Source organism: Jaculus jaculus, chromosome 4 (genome assembly GCF_020740685.1).
Source record: "Jaculus jaculus isolate mJacJac1 chromosome 4, mJacJac1.mat.Y.cur, whole genome shotgun sequence".
NCBI classification, from domain to species: Eukaryota; Metazoa; Chordata; class Mammalia; order Rodentia; family Dipodidae; genus Jaculus; species Jaculus jaculus.
The window spans coordinates 131,032,543-131,038,542 of record NC_059105.1 but is presented as its reverse complement, the minus strand read 5'-3'; positions in this window follow the sequence as shown (position 1 = coordinate 131,038,542).

Genomic DNA, 6,000 nt, shown 5'->3' with positions numbered 1-6,000 from the left:
GAGACACAAACTGTGGACATGAGGAAAATGGAGTCAGAGACCCCAGGCCCAGAGCCTAGGAAACCTGGAGCCTACTTTGAGGAAAGAAAAAAAAGAAAAAAGTGAGTCTTAAGCAATGTGTAACAGAAGTGAGTGAGGATCTTGAGTCTTTTCCCTACCCTGCAGAAAGGCTCTTCAACAGGCAGAAATGTCACATCGGTCCTTGTCAGGGAAATGAGACTGAGGACATTTGTTCAGCCAGCAGCTGATGGTTCCCAGAAGCCCACCCATCTCTCTGAGCATGTACCTTGACCTTGACTAGAGGCAGGATGAGGCTCTGGAGGGAGAAGTGCAAGTACAAAGCAAACATTTACTCCTTTGCCCCCACAAACACTTCCTAAACACTCCACAGTTAGATATCTTGAAGGTCTAGTAGATTATATCTTATGGGCTATTGGATTATTTTCACTATCAAAAGCTTGCTTATTTCCAAGGGTGCTACTGATGTAAATGGTATGAAACTGTGAAAGATAAAGAGACCCAGGGTGGGTCCTTCATTCTCTTTCTGGGACTGATTCCTAGCCCTGTCCTTTGGCACAGTGCTCTCTTTTCCCATCTGTAAAATGGAATAATAACTCTGTTTGGTCAGAGAAGCCATGGGAATACAGCCATTTTCCCAGCTTCTCACTTTGAAGTTTATACAAATGTGTTATCATTGCTATAAATGCTCTTCCGCTCCTTTGAAGGCACAGGCACAAACCTGGGGGCATTTCAAATATACTTAATGGACTCCATTTTTCTCCCAGCAGAATTGTAAGAATAGTGGGAAAGGTTCTTGAGGAGGAGGAGATGACATTTGCGTGAAAGAAGAATTCAGTGGTCACTGACGAGGATCAGATCATGATAGTAATCACAAACCCAGAAATAACCATGCTAACTTGCTAACCACTGCCAGGAGTGCGCCAAGGAGCCTGGCCTGACTAGTCTGTTTTTTTTTTTTAAACATAAAGTACTCCCTGAGAATGTTGTAACATCAGGAAAAATCTCAGTGTCTTCTGGGGCTGGAAGCTGATTCCAGAGGCATAATTTACAGTGGGATGAGGAGGTCACAAGATCCATTGTCGATAGTCAGAAGAGAGCTGAAAGTTGGAGAATGTGTCTCAGATGGCGTGTGTTGCAGTTCCTGTGTCCTGCATTGTGGCACGATAGCAATTCCAAAGCAAATTCTAACTTTCCAGATGCATGCCTTCATTATTCAAGATTCAACCTCAGCATGAAACCTGTGGGTGCTTTTGCCCCCTCTCTCTTTTTTTTCCTCTTCCCTCTTTCTGCACTGATTCTATTAATTTCCCCCAATGGCACGTGCAGCCCTGCACTGACGCAGCCCTTGACGATCTCCTTATTCATGTCATAGCACAGAGGCCATTTGGATGAATATATGTTCCCCATTTTCTTTGCATTATAAATTCAGTGTTGTGGGAAAAGGAGCAAAATGTAATGGCTAGGCCTCCGCAGAGAAATGTCCCTATTTGAGAAGAGTTTTATAGGGGGGACAATTGACAGCCTCTCACTACAGTGGGCACATTTTTCTGTACAACTGCATCACCGCTAATGATAAATGAAGAATGCTTGATAGCTGGCTCCATTGTCTGACAGCTACAGTTTTGGCCAGAGGGCCGTGGCAGGCTTTAGACTTCTGTTCAAAATGAGTTAAACATATTAGGCATTATGAAGGCCCAGAAGCCTCAAGAATGAGTGCTGAAATGAGTGATCCGGGTAGGCTCCTGGGTACACAACTTGCAAAGCAGATGTCATTCTAATAATGTGTGATATAGAACATGCCTGGCCTAAACCCTGCAGGATGAAATATGAAGCCCCGTTGGTGATATTTAATACCATTTTATGAGGTGCCATCTTATAAAGACAATGCCGCCGTATGTGGAATGCTTAAGGTATTTTGCCAAAGGCATAGGGAGGTATCTGGAGTAAGTAGAATTTTTATTATTTTATAAGCCTTTACTTTGTAATATTTCTGTTTCCACATTATTGTGGGGCTCACTGCCCTAACCCTTTGTTGAGGAAACTTGATGAGTAGCTTGCCACTAGATTGACGGATAGCCCTTGCTGTTTCTGGAAGAAAAGACTGACTCCTACCTGCATGCGTTCTTCATAAAACCCTCCAAGAGCAACACAGCTTTGCTACCAGAATTCTTCCCACAGGGACATTGAGGCTGGCATACAAAAATATTGCCATTTACCAAGAGAGACATTTCGAAGGTTAATAGAGGATTTGTATAGACTGCAGCTACCTGAACACACTTTCTCCTTCCTCTACAGTTTCTAATGCTGAGAGACCATACCAGCTTCTAATTGGGGGTTCCCTTCAGGGCATATGAGGTTTGTGAATTGTAGCCAAAGCATTACTGTGGAACTTTCTCCCCTGAAAGAACTAAAAAATCTAAGTGTGTGAACAGCAATGGTCCAGGGTTGGCAGTGACTTCTGCAGGAAGTGTGTGCAACACAGACAAATGCTGGTAATGGGCTGCCCCATCTGAAAAAGATTGTATTCCCATTTGCTGTTTAAGTATCTTCACCACACATTCCCCACTCCGCATTCCAGAAGGGGAGAGCCACAGAACAATACAAAATTGCTTGGAAGAAACCACATACTACAGTTTTGGAGTGGTGTCTGCTCTTTGTATCTGATATTCTGGCCAATGCTGTGTCTTTGAGAGTCTTTTAAGTATAGTTGTGCCTACAATGGATAACAAAGAGCAGAATTTATTTTAATGAAGAAATATTTAGTTTTTGAGAGTTAGGACCATCTGGGAAAATAGAAGATATACCAATAGAACAATTTATCAGTTCATATGCAAAGTAACATAACCAAGGTAACCAGTTCAAACTTCAGGACAAGCTCTTTGGATAAGGCTCTATCCAGCAACCAGTAGGATTAATCAGGGTTCTCTATCCACTTTAAAGTGAGAGTCCAGGGCAAACAGGCAGCACCCACAGCTCACTGGTATGTGTGGCTAAGATGATAGGATAGCTGCTTTTTATTTCCCAGTGGGCTTTCTGCCAACACCAGTGGAGCTATTTGCTCCACAGAGTTTGGTGTTTGCTTTCCAGTGGGTTTATAGCAATTGTTCTTGTTCTTGCTACTGTGTGATTGAGTTAAATATTTAGTAATTGGTAGGGTATGGCTTCAAAAGGAAGGGAGTTGGCCCTCTGTTATTGTAGCAAACACTTTTGGAATACCAATATAAGCAAGACACTCAAAGAAGCATACTGTTGAAATAGACATATGTATGACATCAGTAAAGGATCAAGACATCATTAGAATTAACAGCCCTTTACATTCAGATTGTTTTACCAATCTCAGATTCTCCTCACTTTGGGAAAACTGAGATTAGAAATTATAGCCTGCAGGAATGGTGTGGCTTATTGAAGCTTTTGGTTGAGATCAGCAGACAAGTAAATAATCTGCTGTTCTACTTTTTAACTTAGACTAAACATCTATGCAGCATCTAGGTAACTTAGACTGAACATCTGTGTAACATCTATGTAGATAACTTTTGGAGTTGCAAATTTAGTAGACTTTTTCCATTAGTTATCCCACAACATGTGCTCTTTGCAAAAGATCAAATTTATTACAGTTCAAATTCTTGATGGAGTAACAACTAGAATGGTTACTTTCTAAGATGAGCTAGGTTTTCATTTCTATGTTTTAGGAAAGGATGGAAATTGGAGAAACACTAGCATTTAAAATGGAAGGGCAAAATGATGGAATCAAGAATGAACACAGCTTTTTGAACGTTACAACCCACTTCTGCTACTTAGTTCAAATAACCTTGAGCAGGTTATGTAATTTAACCTTTTCCAACCTCTTCTCTCATCTGTAAAATGAGGATGATGATATCCTTTCCATCTACCTTGCACCATTTCTCTCACTAGCAAGTGATATCATGTATAGTTTTGACATCATGTATGGATATAAGTTTCTCCTGTTGTGGATGATACCACTGTGATAACTGACTGTCACCATTGCTTATTCATCATGCCACACTGTCACTACTCAGGTGTCAAGGTGACTAGCAGAATGAGCCCTGTTCTCACTTTTGTGGGCTTCATTTTGTTTTGGAGACCAGCTTCCTCTTTACTTGCCCCTCACCCCTTATGGGAATCTAGAGGAGGCTCCTCATTTCCTGCATGTATGAAATGAGGGACAGTCTACTATAATGATTTTTCCAGTTACTTTAGATCTCTGGATGGCTTTTAAGTGGCCAATTTCATCATATGATTTTATGTTATGATCTCATATACATTTTTTCACTATAAAATGAAGACAATATCTAATGTTAAAATATAATTGGTTCCTTGATGTCTCTTTAAACTACAAAGTCCTTAACTTTCTGTCATTCTATGAATTACTACAATCCTCATTTCCCTGACTCATAGACCATTGTGGTTGCTTAATTCCCCACTTGAATATGAGAGCCAAAGTAAACAAATTGTCCAAGCAATTAATTGTCTCACATATGTGTAAGAGCCAGCTTTCACCATGTGGCCTGGCCCCTTCTTTTGTGGACAATGGTTGGCTCAAGATCCATATGATAATAAATTTTTTGCCAGATCTCAGAATCATTCTTTCAATGGGACGTGGGAACTCTCACACTATCAATAGGAGTAAAGGAGACTAGCAGGTTGGTGATTGTCCATCTATTTATTTGTCTGTTTAGCAAAGGTAAGTTTATTGAGGATTTTGCAGTGATGCAGTGGCCATGGTAGAAGTGCTATAAAGGCCCATGAAGCCCTTTTAGGATTATAAGCATGATGATGGGAAGGGGATATGAATAAATACAAATCCCCTGATTAAATTTCTTTGCATAATATATGATGATATGAATATTTTTACCCATCAATTTGGGAGAAACTTTCACTTAAAATAATGAGAAAAGTCCCTGCTACAGAGAGTATACAAGTGGGGTGAGTAGGCCAGAGCTCCTGATTCATTCCCCACCTCCCAGTTCCCTGGTCCTGGTACCTCTGCTGCCGGCTTGTGGCAAACTTGACCCTACATGTGTGCTACAGAAGCAGGCCTTTTGCTGTTTTCCTTATTGACTGTCCCTTGGGACCTCAAATCCCTGTTCTGCTGAGTCAGAGGGTACACAGGCCACTGTAGGACACTGACCACTTGCTCCTGCCTACCCAGCTTCCTGGATCCTGGTACCCCAGCCCCTGGTTCCCCTGTGCTGAAGAGTGCATAAATTGGACTGAGTAGGACTGAACTCCCATTTTCCAACTTCCAAGTTTCTCAGGTAACCTTGATGTACTTGCAATCTCTCCAATCTATGAATCTGTGCTTATAGGCCCATCTTGCTCTAATATGGTTAACATTTAGAACAGAACACTCACTGAAGACCCTACAAGGAGACATAGATGTTTCCTGCTCAATAAAATATGACTTTTATCCTGAGATGGGTTGTCCACAATGCAAAAAAAAAAAAAAAGAGTCAGAAAACTGAGAGATCTCCATCAAGGATGCCTAGTCTCACACTGGAAGCCTCCAATGCAAATATTGAAAAAAACAAGAGAAATTGAATCCCAAAATGGAAACACAACAATCTGTGTAACATGCTCAAGAGAATTGCTGAACTGGAAGCAAAGGATCAAGAAACCAACAATCACGTAAATGAAATTGACCAGATTCTTCTCTTAGAGCACAACATGTTTGTCACTAGATTTAACTTAATTGAAGAAAACCAGGGTGGTCTCAAAAAATAGATAAAAAATTGAAGGCGAGTCACCAAAGAGAGAATCTTAATAACCAGCTGATTAAGGTTAATGAAGACATGATCAAATGCAAGAATGAATTACAGAGACTTCCAGTTAGAGATTGTAGCATAGGCACCACACCAAAGCAGCCTATGGAGGAAAAAGTCAAAAAAATCCCAGCAAAACACACACTTTTACTTAAAAGTGATGTGTATGGGAAATTGAAACAGCAGCAGAGAAGTAGGA